Here is a 20,880-nt window from a genome sequence, read left to right on the forward strand (position 1 = left end):
AAATGGAATGGAATGAAGTGGAGTGGATTGGAATGGAATGGAATGGAATGGAGAGGAGTGGAGTTGAGTGTAGTGCAGTGGAGTGGATTGGAGTGGAGTGGAATGGGATGGAATGTACTGGAGTGAAGTGGAGTGCAGTGGTGTGGAGTGGAGTCTTGTGGAGTGGAGTGGAAGGGAATGGAGAGGAATCAAATGGGATTCAATAGGATGGAGTGGAGTTGAGTGGAGTGGAGTGGAATGGAATGGAATGGAAAGGAATGGAAAGGAGTCGAGTGTAATGGAATGAATTGTTATGGAATAAAGGGAATAGAATGGAATGGTGAAATGAAATGCGTGCTGACATTTTGCAACTGCAATACAGCCTGGGTGACAGAGTAAGATCCTGTCAAAAGAAAGGAATAGAATGGAATAGGGTGGAATGGAATGAAATAGAATGGAGTGGAGTGGGGTGGAGTGGAGTTTAGTTGAGTGGAATGGAGTGGAATGGAACGCGATACAGTAGAATGGAATGGTGTGGATAGATTGGAGTAGAGTGGAGTGGAGTGGAATGGAATGGAAAGAAATGCAATGGAATGGAATGGTGAAATGAAATCTAAGCTGAGATTGTGCCACTGTCCTCCAGCCTATATGAAACAGTGAGATCTTATCGAAAGATTGAAATGGAATGGAATGGAGTGGAGTAGAATGGAGTGGAATGCAATGGAATGGAACGGAATGGAGAGCAGTGGAGTGGAGTGGAATGTAATGGATTGGAATGGAATGGGTTGTAATAGAATGGAATGGAGTGGAGTGGAATGGAGTGGAATTGAAAAGGAAGGAATGGATTGGAAAGATTGGAGTGGAGTGTATTGGAGTGGAATGGAGTAGAATGGAATGGGATGGAATGGAATGGAGGGGAGTGGAGTGGAGCAGAATCGATTGGAATGGAATGGGATTGAATGGAATGGAGTGTAGTGTAGTGGAGTGCAGTGGAGTGGAGTGGAATGGATTGGAATGGAGTTGAATGACATGGAATATAATGTGATGGAATTGAGTGGAATGGAGTGGAGTGGAGTGGAATGGCAAGGAATGGAATGGAATGGAACGGAATGGAATGCAATGGTGAAATGAAAAGTGAGCTGAGATTGTGCCACTGCACTCCTGCCTGGGTGACAGAGGGAGATCCTGTCGAAATTAACGAATGCAATGGAATAGAGTGGAATGGAATGGAATGGAATGGAGTGGAGTGGAGTGGAGTTGCCTGGAGAGGAGTGCAGTGGAGTGGAATGAAGTGGAATGGAATGGGATCTAATGGAACTTAATGGAGTGGTGTGGAGTGGAGTTGAGCAGAGTGGTATGGAGAAGAATGGAATGGGAGGGAATGGAGTGGAGTGGACTGGAGTGGAGTAGAGTGGAATGGAGTGGAATAGAATGGAATGGAGTGGAGTGGATTTGAGTTGAGTGGAGTGGTGTGGAATTAAATGGAATGGAATTTAATGGAATGGGATGGTGAAATGAGATGTCAGCTGAGATTGTGCCTTTTTACTCCAGCCTGTTTGACAGAGTGAGACCCTGTCAAAAGAAAGGTATGGAATGTAATGGAGTCGAGTAGAAAGGAATGGAACGGAATGGAGTGGAGTGGAGTGGAGTTCAGTAGAGTGGAATGGAATTGAATGAAATGGGATAGAAAGGAATGGAATTGAGTGGAGCGGAGTGGAGTGGAGAGGACTGGAGTGGAGTGAAATGCAGTGAAATGGAATGGGATGGATTTTAGTGGAGTGGAGTGGAGTGGAGGGGTGTGGACTGGAATGGAATGGAATGGAACGGAATGGAATTGTGAAATAAAATGTGAGCTGAGATTGTGCCGCTGCACTCCAGCCGTGGTGACACAGTGAGATCCGGTCAAAAGAGAGGAATGGAATGGAATAGAGTGGAATGGCATGGAATGGAGTGGAGTGGAGTGAAGTGGAGTGCAGTGGAGTGGAGTGGATTGGAGTGGAATGGATTGGTATGGAATGTCATGGAGTGGAAGGAAGTGGAGTGGACTGGTGTGGAATGGAGTGGAGTGGAGTGGCATGGAATGGAATTTAATGGAATGAAATGGAATGGAATGGAAGGGTGAAATGAAATTTGAGCTAAGATTGTGCTGCTGCACTCCAGCCTAGGTGACAGAGTGAGATCCTGTCGAAAGAAAGGAATGGAATGGAATGGAGTGAATTGGAATGGAATGGAATGGAGTGGAGTGAATTGGAGTGGAGTGGAGTTGAATGGAGTGGAATGGAATGGAATGGAGGGGAGTGGAGTAGAATAGAGTGGAATGGAATGGGATGGAAAGGAGAGGAGTGGAATGGGGTGGAGTGGAGTGGAGTGGAATGGAATGGAGTGGAGATGAGTGGAGTGGAGTGGGATGGAATGGAATGGAATGAAATGCAATGAAATCATGAAAAGAAATGTTATCTGAGATTGTTTCCCTGTACGGCATCCTGGACGACAAAGTTAGATGCTGTTAAAAGAAACGAATGGAAAGGAATGGAGTGGAATAGAATGCAATGGAATGCAATGTTGTGGAGTGAAGTGGTGTCGACTTCAGTGGAAATGGATTGGAATGGAATGGGATGGAATGGAGTGGAGTGGAGAGGAGTGGAATTGAGTGGAATTAAGTGGAGTGGAGTGGAGTTGAGTGAATTGGAGTGGTGTGAAGTGGAATGGAATGGAATAGAATTTAATGGAATGAAATGGTGAAATGAATTGTGAGCTGCTATTGTGCCACTGCACTCCAACCAGAGAAACAGACTGAGATCCTGTTGAAATAAATGAACGGAATGTGATGAAGTCGAATGGAAAGAAATGGAATGGAATGGAGTGGAGTGGAGAGGAATGTCGTGGAGTAGAGTGGAATGGAATGAAATGGATTGGAAAGAAATGGAGTGGAGTGTGGTGGATTTGAGAGGAGTGTAGTGGAATGGAGTGGAATGGAGCGGAATGGAATAGGATGGAGTGGAATACAGTGGAGTGGTTTGAATTGGAGTGGACTGGAGTGGAATGGAGTGGAATGGAATGGGATGAAATGGAATGGAGTGGAGTGGAGTAGAATGGAATGGGATGAAATTGAATGGAGTGGAGTGGAGTAGAATGGAATGGAATGGAATGGAAAGGAATGGATTCGAATAGAATAGAATGGTGAAATGAAATGTGACCTCAGATTGTGCCACTACACTCCAGCCTAGGTAACAGAGTGAGATCCTTTCAAAAGAAAGGAATGGAATGGAATGGATTGGAATGGAATGGAAAGAAATGGAGTGGAGTGGACTGGAGTGTCGTTGAGCGGAGTGTAATGGATTGGAATGAAATCGGATGGAATGGAATGGAGTGGAGTGGTGTGGAGTGGAGTGGAAAGGAGTGGAATGTAATGGGATGGAATGGGATGGAATGGTGTGGAGTGGACTGGAGTGGAGTGGACTGGAGTAGAGTGGAATGGAATGGAATGGAATGGAATGGTGTTGAATGGACTGCAGGGGAGTGGAATGGAGTGGAGTGGAATAGAATGAAATGGAATGAAATGGAATGGAATGGAATGGTGACACGAAATGTGAGCTGATTGTGCAACTGCACACCAGACTGGGGGACAGAGTGAGATCCTGTCGAAACAGAGGAATGGAATGGAATGGGGTGTAGTGGAATGGAAAGGAGTGGAATGGAGTGGAATTGAGTGGAGTGGAGTGGACTGGAGTGCAGTGCAGTGCAGTGGAGGGGAATGGAGTGGAACGAAATGGGAAGGAGTGGAATGGAGTGGAGTGGAGTGGATTCAAGAGGAGTGGAGTGCAATGTAGTGGAATGCAATAGGATGTAATGCAATAGATTAGAGTGGAGTGGAGTGGATTGGAGTGGAAAGGAGTAGATCGGAATGAAACAGAATGGAATGGAATGGAATGCAATGGAATGGAAAGGAGTAGAATTCAATGCAAGGGAATGGAATGAAATGGAATGCAATGGAAATGGAGTGCCACTGCATCCCAGCCTGGGTCATAGAATGAGATCCTGTTGAAAGAAAGGAATGGAATGTAATGGAGTGGAATGGAACGGAATGAAATAGAGAGGAATGGAATTTCATGAAATGGAATTTCATGGAATGGAGTGGAGTGGAATGGAATACAATTTAAAGGAGTGAAATGGAGTGTAGTGTACTAGAGCGGAGTGAAGTGTAATGGAATGGAATGCAATGGACTAGAATGTGATGGAATGAAATGGAATGCAATGGAATGGAATGGTGAAAGAAAAGTGAGCTGAGATTGTGCCACTGCACTCCATCCTGGGTGTATTAGTGAGATCCTGTCGAAAGAAAGGAACGGAAGGGAATGGAGTGGAATGGAATGGAATTGACTGAAATAGAATACAATGGATTGGAGTGGAGTGGAGTGGACTGGATTGGAGTGGATTGGAGTGGACGGGAATGGAGTGGAATGGAATGGGACGGAATAGAATGGAGTGGAGTGGACTTGAAAGGAATGGAATGTAATGGAGTGGAAATAAATGGAACAGAGGGGAATTGAAAGTAATGTAGTGGAGTGGAGTGGATTGGAGTGGAATGGAGTGGAATGTGATGGGAAGGAAAGCAATGGAATGGAGTGTATTGGAATGTAGTGGAATGGAATGGGATAGAATGGGATGGAGAGGAGTTGAGAGGATTAGAGTGGAGTGGAATGGAATGGAATGGAATGGAATGGAATGGAGGAGAGTGGAGTGGAGTGGAGTGGAGTGGAATGTAATGTAATGGAATTGAGTGGAAAGGAATGCAATGGAATGGTAAAAAGAAATGTGAGCTGAGATTGTGCCCCTGCACTCCACCCTGTACAACACAGTGAGATCATGTCTAAAGAAAGGAATGGAATGGAAAAGAATGGAATGGAATGGAATGGAATGGAATGGAATTTGGTGGAGTGAAGCGGAGTGTAGTAGAGTGGTGTGGAGAAGAAAGGATTGGAATGGAATGGGATGGAATGGAGAGGAGTGGAGTGGAGTGGAATGGTGTGGAGTTGAATGGAATGGAATGGAGTGTAGCGGAGTGGAGTGGAGTGGAATGAAAGGGAATGGAATGGAATGGAATGCAACCATAAAATGAAATGTGAGCTGAGATTGTGCCACTGCACTCCAACTTGTGTGACAGAGTGAGATCCTGTCGATAGAAATGAATGGAATGGAATGGAGTGGAATGGAATGGAATGAAATTGAATGCAGTGGAGTGCTGTGGAGTGGAGTGGAATGGAGTGGAATGGAATGGAATGGAATTGAATGCAGTGGAGTGCAGTGGAGTGGAGTGGAATGGAGTGGAGTGGAGTGGAATGTAGAGGAATGGAATGGGATGGAATGGAATGGAGTGGAGTGGAATGAAATGGAATGGAACGGATTGGAGGGGAAAGGAGTGGATTGGAGTGTAGCGGATTTCAATGGAATGGAATAGAGTATTGTGGAGTGGAACGGAGTGGAATGGAGAAGAAAGGATTGAGATGGAATGTATTGGGGTGGAGTGGAACGGAGTGAAATGGACTGGAGTGCAGTGGAGGGGAATGGAAAGGAATGCAATGGAATGAAATGAAATGGAATGCAATTGAATAGAGTGCCACTGCACTACAGCCTGGGTCACAGAGCGAGATCCTTTTGAAAGAAAGCAATGGAATGGAATGGAGTGGAATAGAATGGAAGTGAATTGAATGGATTGGAGTGGAGTGGAGTGGAGTAGACTAGAGTGGAATGGAATTTGATGGAATGGATGGAGTGGAGGGGTGTGGAGTGGAATGAAACAGAATTTAAAGCAGTGAAATGTAGTGTAGTGTAGTAGTGCGGTGTGGAGTGGAGTGGAATGGAACGGAATGCAATGGAATGGTGAAATGAAAAGTGAGCTGAGATTGTGACACTGCACTGCAGCCTGGGTGTAAGAGTGAGATCCTGTCGAAGGAAAGGAATGGTAGGGAATGGAATGGAATGGAATGGAATGGAATGGAATGGAGTGGACTGGAGAGGAGTGGATTGGAATGGTCCAAATGGAGTGAAGTGGAATGGAATGGGATGGAATAGAGTGGAGTGGAGTGGAGTAAAATGGAATGGAATGGAATGGAATGGAATGGAATGGAATGGAATGGAATGGAATGGAGTGCAATGGAAAGGAATGGAATGGAGTGGAGTGAAATGAAGTGGAATGAGATAGGAAGGAATGCAATGGAATAGATTGGAGGTGGAGTGGAACGGAGTGCAATGGAATGAGATGGAATGGGATGGAGACGAGTGGAGTGGAATGCAATGGATTGTAATGTGATGTAATATAACGTAATGGAATGGCATGGAGCAGAGTGGAGTAGAGTGGAATGGAATGGAATGGAATGGAATGGTGAAATGAAATGTGAGCTGAGATTGTGCCACTGCACTCCTGCTGTGTCACAGAATGAGGTCATGTTTAAAGAAAGGAATGGAATGGAAAGGAGTAGAATGGAATGGAATGGAATGAAATGGAGTGGAGTGGAGTGGATTGGATTTGAATGTAGTGGGATGTAGTGGAAAGGAGTGGAGTGGAGTGAAGTGGAATGGAGTGGAATGGAATGGGACGGAATGGAATGGAATGGGGTGTAGAGGAGTGGAGTGGAGTGGAGTGGAATGGAAAGAAATTGTATTTAATGGAATGGAATGGAATGAAATGGAATGGAATGGAATAGACTGGTGAAATGAATTGTGAGCTGAGATTGTTGCACTGTAATCCAACCTGAGTGACAGATTGAGATCATGTCAAAAGAAAGGAATGGAATGGAATGGAATAGAGTGGAATGAAATGGAATAGAGTGTAATGAAATGCAATGGAATTGGATGAAATGTGAGCTGAGATTGTGCCACTGAACTGCAGCCAGAGTGACAGAGTGAGATGCTGCCAAAAGAAAGGAATGGAATGGAAGGGAGTGGAAAAGAAATGAATGGAGTGGAGTGAAGTTGATTGGAGTGGAGTGCAATTTAATGGAATGGAATGGGATGGACTGGAACAGAATGGATTGGAGTGGAGTGGAATGGAATGGAATGGAATGGGATGGAGTGGAACAGAATGGAGTGGAGTGGAGTGGAGTGTAATGGAGTGGAGTGGAATGGAGTGGGAAGGAATGGGATGGAGTGAATTTGTGTGGAGTGGTGTGCAGTGAAAAAGAATGGAATGGAGTGCGGAGGAGTAGAGCGGAGTAGAGTGGAGTGGAGTGGAACGGAATGGAATGGATTGGAATGGTGAAATGAAATGTTAGCTGAGATTGTGCCAATGCACTCCAGCCTGGGTGACAGAATGAGATCCTGTCGAATGAATGGAATTGAAGGGAAAGGATTGGAATGGAGAGGAATCGAATGGAGTGCAATGGCATTGAGTGGAGTGGAGTGGAGGGGAGTGGAATGGAGTGTAATGGAATGGTGAAATGAAATATGATATGAGATTGTGCTACTGCACTACAGCCTGTTTGACATAGTGAGATACTGTTGAAAGAAGAGAATGGAATGGAATGGAGTGGAATGGAATGAAATTTAATCGAATTGAATGGAATGGAAAGGTGAAATGAAATGTGAGCTGATATTCTGCCACTGCACTCCTGCTTGGGTTACAGAGTGAGATCCAGTTGAAAGAAACGAATGGAATGGAATGGAGTGTATTGGAAAGGAATTGAATGGAGTGCAGTGGAGAGCAGTGGAGTGGATTGGAGTGGGGTGGAGTTGAATGGAATGGAATAGAATTTGATGCAATGAAGTGGAACGGAGTGGATTGGAGTAGAGCGGAATGGATTGGAGTGGAAAGGATTTGAATGGATTGTGATGGAATGGAGAGGGGTGGAGTGGAGTGGAGTAGAGTGGAATTGAATGAAATGGAATGGAGTGGAGGGGAGTGGAGTGGAGTGGAATGGAATGGAATGGTAAAATGAAATGAGAGCTGAGATTGTGCCACTGCATTCCAGCCTGTGTGACAGAGTGAGATTCTGTCGAAAGAAAGGAATGCAATGGAATGGAATGGAATGCAATGGAATGGAATGGAATGCAATGGAATGGAATTGAATAGAGTAGACTGCAGTGGAGTGTAGTGAAGTGGAGTGGAATGGACAGGAATGGACTGGGATAGAAAGCAATGGAATGGAGTGGTATGGAGTGGAGTGGAGTGGAATGCACTGGAATGGAATTGGATGGAATGGAGTGGAGTGGAGTGGAATGGAGTGGAGTGGAGTGTAAAGGAATGGAATAGAATGGAATTGAATGGCATGGAATGGAATGGAGGGGAGAGGAGTGGATTGGAGTGCAGTGGAGTGGAATGGAACGAGATGGAGTGGAATGGAATGGAGTGGAGTGGAGTGGATTGGAGCTCAATGGAATGTAATGGAATGGGATGGATAGAATGGAGGGGAGTGTTGTGGAGTGGAGTGGAATGGAGTGGAATTTAGTGGAATGGAATGGGACGGAATAGACCGAACTGGAGTGGAGTAGAGTGGAATGCAATGGAATGGAATGCAATGGAATGGAATGGAATGGAATGGAACGGTGAAACAAAATGTGACCTGAGACTGTGCCACTACACTTCAGCCTGGGAGACAGAGTGAAATCCTGTTAAAGAAAGGAAATGAATGGAATGGAGTGCAGTGGAGTGGAGTGGAGTTGAGTGCAGTGGATTGGAATTTAGTGGAATGGAATGTGTTAGAATGTAATGAAGTGGAGTGGAGTGGTGTAGAGCGGTGTGGAGTGGAGTGGAATGTAGTGGAAAGGAATGGGATGGAATGAAATGGAGTGGTGTGGAGTGTAGTGGAGTGGAATGGACTGGAATTGAAAAGATTGGAATGGGGTGGATTGGAGTGGAGTTGAATGGAGCAGAGTGGAGTGGAGTGCAATGGAATGGAATTGCATGGAATGGAATGGAATGGAATGGAGTGGAAAGGAATGGTGAAAGGAAATTTGAGCTGAGATTGGGCCACTGCATTCCAGCATGGAAACAGAGTGAGATCCTGTCAAAAGAAAGGAATGGAATGAGGCGTAATAGAATGGAATGGAATGGAATGGTATGGAATGGAATGGAACACAATGGAAAGGAATGAAATGGAATGCAATGGAATGGAATAGTGAAATTATATGTGAGCAGAGATTGTGCCACTGCACTCCAGCCTATGTCACAGAGTGAGATTCTGTCAAAAGAAAGGAATTGAATGGACAGGAAAGGAATGGAGTAGAAACGAGTGGAGTGGAGTGGAGTTTAGCTGAGTGGAGTGGAATGGAGTGGAAAGGAATGGGATTGAGTGGAATGGAGTGGAGTAGAGTGGAGTGGAACGGATTGGAATGAAATGGAATGGAGTGAAATGGAATGGATTGTACTGGAGTGGAGTGGAACTGAATGGAATGGAATGGAATGGAATGGAATGGTGAAATGCAATGTTAGCTGAGATTGTTGTACTACACTCCAGCCTGGGTGACAGAGTGAGATCCTGTCGGAAGAAAGGAACGGAATGGAATGGAATAGAATTGATTGGAGTGGAGTGGAGTTGAGGGGAGTGCAGTGGAGTGGAATGGAGTGGAATGGAATGGGATGTGATGGAATGGAATGGAGTGGAGTGGCGTTGAGTGGAGTGGAATGGGGTGGAATGGAATGGTATGGTATGGAGTGGATTGGAGTGGAGTGGAATGGAATGGAATGTATTGAGGTGGATTGGAGTTGGGTGGATTTTAATGGAGTGGGTTGGAATGGAATGAAATTGAATGGAATGTAAAGAAATGGTGAAATGAAATAGGAGCTGAGATTGTGTCACTGCACTCTGGACTCTGTGACCGAGTGATATCTTGTCGAAAGAAATGTATGGAATGGAATAGAGTTGAATGGAATGGAATGGAGTGGAGTGGAGTAGATTAGAGTGTAGTGGTGTCGAGTAGAATGGAGTAGAATGGAACGTCATTGAATGGAATTCAGTAGAGTGGAGTAGAGTGGAGTGGAGAGGATTGGAATGGAGTGGAATGAAATGGGATTGAATCTAATGGAGTGGAGTGGACCGTAGTGGACTGAAGTGGAGTGGACTGGAATGGAGTGGAATGGAATGGAAGGGAATGCAATGGAGTGGAGTGGAGTGGAACGGAATGGAATTGATTGAAATGCAATGGAATGGAAAGGAATGGAATGGAATGGAATGGTGAAATTACATGTGATCTGAGATTGTGCCGTTGAACTCCAGCCCGGTGAGAGAGTGAGATCCTTTGGAAAGAAAGGAATGGAATCGAATGGAGTGGAATGAAGTGGAAAGGAGTGGAGTGTAGAGGAGCACAGTGAAATGGACTGGAGTGGAATGGATTAGGGTGGAATGGAGTGAAATGGGAAGAGATGGATTGGAATGGAATGGAGTGGAGTGCAGTGGAATAGAGAGAAATTGAGTGGGATGGAATGGGATAGAGTGGATTGTACTGGAGTGGAGTGGAGTGGAATGGAGTGGAATGGAATGGAATGGAATGGAATGAAATGGAGTTGAGTGTAGTGTAGTGGAGTGGAGTGGAGTCAAATGTTATGGAATGGAATGGAATGCAATGGAATGCAACAGAATGGTGAAATGACATGTGAGCTGAGATTGTTCCACTGCACTCCAGCGTGGGTGATGGAGTGAGATCCTGTCGAAAGAAAGGAATAGATAGGAATGGAGTTGAGTGTAATGTAATCGAATGGATAGGAGTGGAGTGAAGTGGAGTTGAGTGGATAGGATTGGAGTGGAATGGAGTGGAGTGGAATGGAATATGATGGAATGGAATGGTGTCGATGGGAGGGGAGTAGGGTAGAGTGCAATGGAGTGTAATGGAAGGGGATGTAATTGAATGGATTGGAGTGGAATGGAGTTGAGTGGAGTGGAACGGAATGGATTGGAAAGGGGTGGAATGGAGTGGAGTGGAGTGGGGTGGAGTGAAATAGAATGGAATGGAATGGAATGCAATGGAATGGAATGGAATGGAATGGAATGAAATAGAATGGAATGGAATGGAATGGAATGAAAAGGAATGGTGAAGTGAAATGTGAGCTGAGATTGTGCCACTGCACTCCAGCCTGTGTAACAGAGTTAGATCATGTCAAAAGAAAGGAATGGAATGGAAAGGAGTGGAATGGAATGGAGTGGAACGGAGTGTAGTGGTTTGGAGGGGAATGTAATGGTATGTGATGGAAAGGAGTGGACTGGAGTGGAAAGGAGTCGAGTGGAATGGAGTGCAATGGAATGGGATGGAATGGAATGGGGTGAAGCGGAGCGGAGTGGAGTGGAGTGGAATGGAATGGAAAGGAATGGAATTTAATGGAATGGAATGGGATGGAATGGAATGGAATGGAATGGACTGGTGAAATGAACTGTGAGCTGAGATTGTTGCACTGTAATCCAACCTGGGTGTAGGAGTGTGATCCTGTCGAAAGAAAGGAATGGAATGGAATGGAGTGGAATGGAATACAGTGGAATGGAATGGAAGGAGTGGAATGGAATACAGTGGAATGGAATGGATTGGAGTGGAGTGGACTGCCGTGGAGTGGAGTGGAGGGGAATGCAGTGGAAGAGAATGGGATGCAGTGGAACGGGATGGAGTGGAATGAAGTGGAGTCGAGTGGACTGGTTTTTAATGGAGTGGAATGTAATGGGATAGAATGGAATTGAGTGGTGTGCTCTTGAGTGGAGTGGAATGGATTGAAATAGAATGCAGTGGAATGTAGTGGAATGGAGTATAGTGGAGTGGAATGGAGTGGAGTTTAATGGAATGGAATGGAATGGAATGGAAAGGAACCGAAAGGAATGGAATGAAATGCAATCGGATGCAATGGAATGGAATGGTGAAATGAAAAGTGAGGTGAGATTATGCCACTGCACTGCATCCAGGGTGACAGAGACAGATCCTGTGGAAAGAAAGGAATGGAATGGATGGGAGTGGAGAGAATGGAATGGAGTGGAGTGGAGTGGAGTGGAGTGGAGTGGAATGGAGTGGTATGGAATTGGATGGAGTGGAATGGAAAGGAGTGGAGTGGAGTTTATTGGATTGGAGTGGAGTTGAATGTTATGGAAAGGAATAGAATGAAATGCAATGCAATAGAGTTGTGAAATGTAATGTGAGCTGACATTGTTCCACTGCACTCAAGCCTGGGTGACTGATGGATATACTGTCGAAAGAAAGGAATGGAATGGAATGGAGCGGAAAGGAATAGAATGGAATGGAATGGATTGGAGTGAAGTGGAGTTGAGTGGAGTGGAGTGGAATGGAGTGGAATAGAATGGGATGGAATGGAATGGTGTGGAGGGGAGTGGGGTGGAGTGGGTTGGAGTGCAATGGAGTGGAATGGAATGGGATGTAATGGAGTGGAGTGGAATGGAGTGGAGTTGATTGGAGTGGAATGGAATGGAATGGAAACGAGTGGAATGAAGTGGAGTGGATGGGGGTGGAATGGAATGGAATGGAATGCAATGAAATGGAATGGTGAATTGAAATGTGAGCTGCGATTGTGCCACTGCCCTCCAGCCTGGGTGAAAGAGTGAGATCCTGTCGAAAGAAAGGAATGGAATGGAATGGAGTGGAATGGAGTGGAATGGAATTGAATGAAGTGAAATACAGTGGATTGGAGTGTAGTGGATTGGTGTGGAGCGGTGTGGAGTAGACTGGAATGAGGTGGAATGGAATGTGATGGGTTGGAATGGAATGGAGTGGACAGGAGTGCAGTGGAGTAGGGTGGATTAGAGTGGAATAAAATGGGATGGAATGGAATGGTGTTGAATGGAATGGAGAGGAGCGAAACGGAATGGAATGGAATGGAGTGGATTGGAGTGGAGTCGATTGGAGTAGAGAGTAATGGAATGCGATGGAATGGAATGGAATTGAATGGAAAGGAATGCTTAAATGAAATGTGAGCACTGATTGTGCCACTGCACTCCATCCTGCGTGAAAGAGTGAGATCCTTTCGAAAGAAAAGAATGGAAAGTAATGGAGTGGAATGGAAAGGAGTGGGATGGAATGGGGTGGAGTAGATTTGTGTGGAATAGAGTGTAATTGAATGGTGAAATGAAATGTGAGCTGAGAATGAACCACTGCACTCCAGACTGTGTGACAGAGTGAGATCCTGTCAAAAGAAAGGAATGGAATGGAATGGAATGGATTAGAATGTAACGTAATGGAATGGAATGGAAAGGAATGGAATGGAATGGAATGGACTGCAATAGAATAGGATGGTGAAATGAAATGTGAGGCGAGATTGTTCCACTGCACTGCAGCCAGAGTGACAGAGTGAGATCCTGTTGAAAGAAAGGAATGGGATGGAAGGGAGTGGAAAGAAGGGAATGGAGTGGAATAGAGTGGAGTGGAGTGGCGTGGAATGGGAAGGAGTGGAATGGAATGGAGTGCAGGGGAGTGGATTGAAGTGGAGTGGAATGGAGTGGAGTGGAATGGAGTGGAGTGGAATGGAATGGGATACAATGGAAGGGAGTGGAGTATAGTGGTGTGGAATCGAGTGGAATAGAGAGGTATTGAGTGGGATGGAGTGGAGTGGAGTGGAATGGATTGGAATGAGATAGAATGGAATGGAATGGAATAGATTGTAGTGGAGTAAAGTGCAATGCAACGGAATGGAAAGGAATGGAATGGAATGGTGAAATGAAATGTGAGTTGAGATTGCTGTACTACACTTCAGCCTGGGTGACAGAGTGATATCCTGTCAAAGGAAAGGAATGGAATTTAATGAAGTTGAATGGAATGGAATGGAATGGAGTGAAGTGGAGTGGAGTGGAGTGCAGTGGAGTGGAATGGAATGGAATGGGATGTAATGGAATGGAATGGAGTGGAGTGGAGTCGTGAGGAGTGGAATGGAGTGGAATGGAATGGGATGGTATGGAGTGGAGTCGAGTGGAGTGGACTCCAGTTGAGTGGAATGAAATGGAATGTAGTGGAGAGGAGTTGAGTTGAGTGGAGTCGAGTGGGTTGGAATGGAATGAAATAGAATGGAATGGAATGGAATAGTGAAATGAAATGTGAGCTGAGATTGTGTCACTGCACTCCAGACTCTGACAAAGTGAGAACCTGTCGAAAGAAAGGTGTGGAATGGAAGGCAGTTGAATGGAAAGGAATGGAATTGATTGGAGTGGAGTGGAGTGGAGTTGAATGTAGTGGAATGGAATGGGATTGAATCTAATGGAGTGGAATCTAATGGAGTGGAGTGGAGTGGACTGGAATGGAGTGGAATGGAATGAAATTGAATGGAATGGAGTGGAGTGGTGTGGGATAGAATGGAATGGAATGGAATGGAATGGTGAAACGAAACGTGAGCTGATATTGTGCCACTGCAGTCCAGCTTGGTTGACAGAGTGAGATCCTGTCAAAAGAAAGAAATGGAATGGAATGAAGCGGAATGGAATGGAATGGAGTGGATTGTAGTGGAGTGGAGTGAAGTGGAGTGGAGTGAAGTAGAGTGGAATGGAGTAGAAAGGGATGGGAAAGTTTTGAATGGAATGGAATGGAGTGGAGTGGAGTGAAGTGGAAGGGAGTGGAATTGAATGGGACAGAATGGGATCGAGTGCATTGTACTGGAGTGAAGTGGAGTGGAATGGACTGGAATGGAATGGAATGTAGTTTAGTGGAGTTAATGGAGTGGAGTGGATTCGAATGTTATGGAAAGGAATGGAATGCAATGGAATGCAACAGAGTTGTGAAATGTAATGTGAGCTGAGATTGTTCCACTGCACTCAAGCCTGGGTGACTGAATGATACCCTTTTGAAAGAAAGGAATGGAATGGAATGGAGGGGAATGGAATAGAATGGAATGGAATGGAGTGGAGTGCAGTGGACTTCAGTGGTGTGGAGTGGAATGGAGTGGAATGGAATGGGATGGAATGGAATGGTGTGGAGGAGAGTGTCATGGAGTGGAGTGGGGTGCAATGGAGTAGAATGGAATGGGATGTAATGGAGTGGAGTGGAATGGAGTGGAGTGGAGTGGAGTGGAATGGAATGGAATGGAAAGGAGTGAAATGGAGTGGAGTGGGGTGGGATGGAGTGGAACAGGATGGAATGGAATGGAATGGTATGGAATGCAATGAAATGGAATGGTGAATTGAAATGTGAGCTGAGACTGTGCCACTGAGCTCCAGCCTGGGTGAGAGTGAGATCCTATCGAAAAAAGGAATGGAATGGAATGGAGTGGAATGGAATGGAATGGAATTGAATGGAGTGAAGTGCAGTGGATTGGAGTGTAGTGAATGGGAGTGGAGTGGTGTGGAGTGGACTGGAATAAGGTGGAATGGAATGTGATTGGTTGGAATGGAATGGAGAGGAGTGGAGTGGAGTAGGGTGAATTAGAGTGGAATGGAATGGGATGGAATGGAATGGTGTTGAATGGAATGGAGTGGAGCGAAATGGAATGGAATGGAGTGGACTGGATTGGAGTGGAGTCGATTGAAGTGGAAAGGAATGGAATGTGACGGAATCGAATGGAATGGAAAGGAATGCTTAAATGAAATGTGAGCTGTGATTGTGCCACTGCACTCCCACCTGCGTGAAAGAGTGAAATCCTTTCGAAAGAAAAGATTGGAAAGTAATGGAGTGGAATGGAATGGAGTGTGATGGTATTGAGTGGAGTGGAGTTGTGTGGAATGGAGTGTAATTGAATGGTTAAATGAAATGTGAGCTGAGATTGTGCCAGTGCACTGCAGCCTGTGTGACAGAGTGACATCCTGTCAAAAGAAAGGAATGGAATGGAATGGATTGGAATGGAATGGAAAGCAACTGAATGGAATGGAATGGGATGGAATGGAATGGAATTCAGTGGAGTGGAGTGGAGTGCAGTGGAGTGGAATGAAATGGGATGGAATGGTGTGGAGTTTAGTGGAATGGAGTGGAGTGGATTGGAGTGGAATGAAGTAGAATTGAATGGGATGGAATGGCGTGGATTGGAGTGAAGTGCAGTGGAGTGGATTGGAATGGAACAGAATGGAATGGAATGGAATGGAGTGGAATACAATGGAATGGAATGGTGAAATTAAATGTATGCTGAGATTGTGCCACTGCACTGCAGCCTGCTTGACAGGTTGAGATCCTCTCAAAAGAAAGAAATGGAAGGGAAAGGAGCGGAATGGAATGGAATGGAATAGAATGGAGTGGAGTGGGGTGGGCTGGAGTGGAGTGATGTGGAGTGGAATGGAATGGAAAGGAATGGGATGGAATGGAATCAAGTGCAGTGGAGTGGAGTGGAGTAGAGTGGAATGGTGTGGAATGGAATGGGATGGAATGGAAAGGAATGTAGTGTAGAGGAATGAAGTGGAATGGAGGGGAGTGGAGTGAAGTGGAATGGAGTAGAATGGAGTGGGATGGAGTAGAATGGAGATGATTGGACGGTAGTGGAGTGGAGTGGAATGCATTGCAATGGGGTGGAGAGGAGTGGAATGGAGAGGAAGGAAATGAAATTTAATGCAATGGAATTTATTGGAATTTAATGGAAATTAAGGTTCAACTCTGTTACATGAATGCACACATCACAAGGAAGTTTCCCAGAATGCTTCTGTGTAGTTGTTTTGTGAAGATATTTCCTTTTCCACCATAGGCATCAAATCACTCCAAATGTCCACTTGCAGATAGGACGAAAAGGGTCTTCCAAAACTGCTGAATCAAAAGTATGGTTCAAATCTGTGAGTAGAGTGCATATATCACAAAGAAAGTTGTCAGAATACTTCTGTCTATTTTTAATGTGAAGATATTTCGTTTTCCACCAAAGGGCTCAAAGCAGAACAAATGTCCACTTGCAGCTTCTAAAAAAGAGTGTTTCAAAGCTTCTCAATCAAAAGAAAGGTTCATCTCTGTGAGATGAATGCACACATCACAAAGAAGTTTGTCAGAATGCCTCTGTCTAGTTTTTATGTGAAGATATTTCTTTTTCCACCATAGGCCTGAAAACACTAAAAATGTCCACTTGCAAATTCTCCAAAAAGAGTGTTGTAAAACTGCTCAATGAAAAGTAAGGTTTAACTCTGTGAGACGAATGCACACATCATAAAGAAGTTTGTAAGAATTCTTCTGTCTCGTTTTTATGTGAAGATATTTCCTTTTCCACCATAGGCCTCAAAGAGCTCATAATGTCCACCCGCAGATTCTACAAAAAGGGTGTTTCTGAGCTGCTCAAACAAAAGAAAGATTCAACACTGTGAGATGAATGCACACATCACAAAGAAGTTCGTCAGAATGCTTCTGTCCAATTTTATATGAAGATATTTCCTTTTGACCATAGGCCGCAAAGCGCTCCAAATGTCCACATGCAGATTCTACAAAAAGAGTGTTTCAAAGCTCTTCAATGAAAAGTAAGGTTCAACTCTGTGAGATGAATGCATAAATCAAAAAGAAGTTTGTCAGAATTCTTCTGTATAGTTTACATGTGAAGATATTTCCTTTTCCACCGCAGGCTTCAAAATGCTCCAAATGTCTACTCGCAGATTCTACAAAAAGGGTGTTTCAAAGCTGCTGAATAAAAAGAAAGCTTCAGCTCCGTGAGATTAATGCACACATCACAAAGAACTTTGTCAGAATGCTTCTGTACAGTTTTTATGCCAAGATATTTCCTTTTCCACCAAAGGCCTCAAAGGGCACCAAATGTCCACTACCAGATTCTAAAAAAAGAGTGTTTCAAAACTGCTCAGTTAAAGAAAGTTTCATGTCTGGTATATGAATGAACACGTCACAACGAAGTTTGTCAGAATGCTTCTGTATAGCTTTTATGCCAAGATATTCTCTTTTCCACCATAGCTCGCAAAGCGCTCCAAATGTCCACTTGCAGATTCTACAAAAGAGTGTTTCAAAACTGCTCGTTGAAAACTAAGGTTCTACTCGGTGAGATGCATGCACACATTACAAAGGAGTTTGATGGAATGTTTCCGTATACTTTTTAAGTGAAGATATTTCATTTTCCCCCATAGGCCTCTGTCTAATTATTATGTGAAGATAGTTCCTTTTCCACCATAGGCTCAAATGTGCACCAAATGTCCACTTGCAGATTCTACAAAAAGAGTTTTTCAAAGCTGCTCAATGAAAAGAAAGGTTCAACCCTGTGAGACGAATGCACACATCACAAAGAAGTTCGTCAGAATGCTTCTGGCTGGTTTTTATGTGAAGATATTTTTTATCCCACCATGGGCCTCAAAGCACTCCAAGTGTCCACTTGCAGATTCTACAAAAAGAGTGTTTCAAAGCTTCTCCATCAAAAGAAAGGTTCAACTACGTGAGATGAGTGCACCCATCACAAAGAAGTTTCTCAGAATGCTTTTGTCTAGTTATTATATGAAGATGTTTCGTTATACACCACAGGCCTCAAGGCGCTCCAAATGTCTACCTGCAGATTCTATAAAAAGAGGATTTCAAAACTGCTCAATGACAACCAAGGTTCAACTCTGTGAGATGAATGCACAGAATACAAAGAAGTTTGTGAGAATGATTTGTCTGGTTTTAATGTGAAGATATCTCCTTTTCCACTACAGGCCTCCAAGAGCTCCAAATGTCCACTTGCAGATTCTACAAAAAGAGTGTTTCAAAACTGCTCAATGAAAACTAAGGTTCAACTCTGTGAGATGAATGCACACATCACAAAGAAGTTTGACGGAATTCATCAATCTAGATTTATGTGAAGATATTACCTTTTCCACCATAGGCCTCAAAGCACTCCAAATGTCCACTTGCAGATTCTACAAAAACGGTGTTTCAGAGCTGCTCAAGCAAAGGAAAGGTTCAACTCTGTGAGATGAATGCACAAGTCACAAAGAGGTTTGTGAGCATGCTTCAGTATATTTTTAATGTGAAAATATTTCCTTTTCCACCATTGGCATCAAAGTGCTCCAAATGTACACTTGCAGATACTACAAAAGGAGTGTTTCAAAACTGCACAATGAAAAGTATCATTCAACTCTGTGAGGTGAATGCACACATCACAAAGAAGTGTGTTAGAATACTTCCCTCTAATTTTATGTGAAGGTATTTCTTTTTCCACCATAGGCCTCAAAGCGCTCCAAATGTCCACTTGCAGATTCTACAAAGAAAGTGCTTCAAGGCTGCTCAATGAAAAGTAAGGTTCAACTCTGTGAGATGAATTCACAAATCATGAAGAAGTTTGTCAGAATTCTTCTGACTAGTATTTATATGAAGATATTCCCTTTTCCACAATAGGCTTTAAAACGCTCCAAATGTCCTCTCGCAGATTCTACAAAAAGCGTGTTTCAAAGCTGCTCAATCAAAAGAAATGTTCCACTCTGTGAGATGAATGCACCCGTCACAGAGAAGTTTGTGAGAGTCCTTCTGTCTAGTTTCTATTTGAAGATATTTCCTTTCCCACCATAGGACTAAAGGTGCTCCAAATGTTCACTTGCAGATTCTACAGAAAGAGTTTTTTAAAACTGCTCATTGAAAACTAAAGTTCTACTCTGTGAGATGAATGCACACATCCAAAGTAGTTTGTCAGAATGCTTCTGTCTAGATTTTATGTGAAGGTATTTCCTTTTCCACCATTGGTCTCAAAGCGCTCGAAATGTCCACTTGCAGATTCTACAAAAGAGTGTTTAAAAGTTGCTTAATCAAAAGAAAGTTTCAACTCTGTGAGATGAATGCACACTTCACCAAGAAGTTTGTCAGAATGCTTCTGTCTAGTTTTTATGTGAAGATATTTCCATTTACACAATAGGACTCAAAGCACTCCAAATGTCCACTGGCAGATTCTACATAAAGAGTGTTACACAACTGCTCAATGAAAAGTAAGGTTCATTTCTGTGAGATAATTGCACACATCACAAAGAAGTTTGTCAGAATGCTTCTGTCTGGTTTTTATGTGAACATATTTACTTTTCCACCATAGGTCTCAAAGTGCCAAAAATGTCCACTCGCAGATTCTACAAAAAGAGTGTTTCAAAGCTGCTCAATGAAAAGTAAGGTTCAACTCTGTGAGATGAATGCACACACGACAAAGGAATTTGTCAGAATCCTTCTGTCTCGTTATTATGTTAAGGTAATTCCTTTTCCACCATAGACCTAAGAGTGCTCCAAATGTCCACTTGTAGATTCTACAGAGAGTTTCAAAACTGCTCAATGAAAAGAAGGTTCAACTCTGTGAGATGAATGCACACATCACAAAGAAGTTTGTCAGAATGCTTCTGTATATTTTTCATGGGAAGATAATTCCTTTTCCACCATAGGACACAAAGCACTCCAAATGTCCACTTTCAAATTCTACAAAAAGAGTGTTTCAAAGCTGCTCAATCAAAAGAAATGTCCAACCCTGTGAGATGAATGCACACATCACAAAATGTTTGTCAGAATGCTTCTGTCTGGTTTTTATGTGAAGATATTTCCTTTTCCACCATAGGCCCCAAAGTGCTCCAAACGGCCACTTGTAGATACTACAGAAAGAGTTTTTCAAAACTGCTCAATGAAACTTAAGGTACAATTCTCTGAGATGAATGTATACATGACTAAGAAGTTTTTCAGAATGCTTCTGTCTAGTTTTTATGAGAAGATATTTGCTTTTTCACCATAGGCCACAAAGCGCTCCAAATGTGCACTTGAAGATTCTCCAAAAAGTCATTCAAAGCTGCTCAACCAAAAGAAATGCTCCACTCTGTGAGATGAATGCACCCATCACAAAGAAGTTTCTCAGAATGCTTCTTCTTTTATTATTATTATTATTATTATTATTATTATTATTATTATTATTATACTTTAGGCTCTATGGTACATGTGCGCAACGTGCAGGTAAGTTACATATGAATACATGTGCCGTGCTGGTGCGCTGCACCCCCCAACTCGTCATCTAGCATTAGGTATATCTCCCAATGCTATCCCACCCCCCTCCCCCCAGCCCACAACAGTCCCCGAAGTGTGATGTTCCCCTTCCGGTGTCCATGT

This window comes from Pongo pygmaeus, chromosome 17 (assembly GCF_028885625.2).
Source record: "Pongo pygmaeus isolate AG05252 chromosome 17, NHGRI_mPonPyg2-v2.0_pri, whole genome shotgun sequence".
In the NCBI taxonomy this organism is placed as follows: Eukaryota; Metazoa; Chordata; class Mammalia; order Primates; family Hominidae; genus Pongo; species Pongo pygmaeus.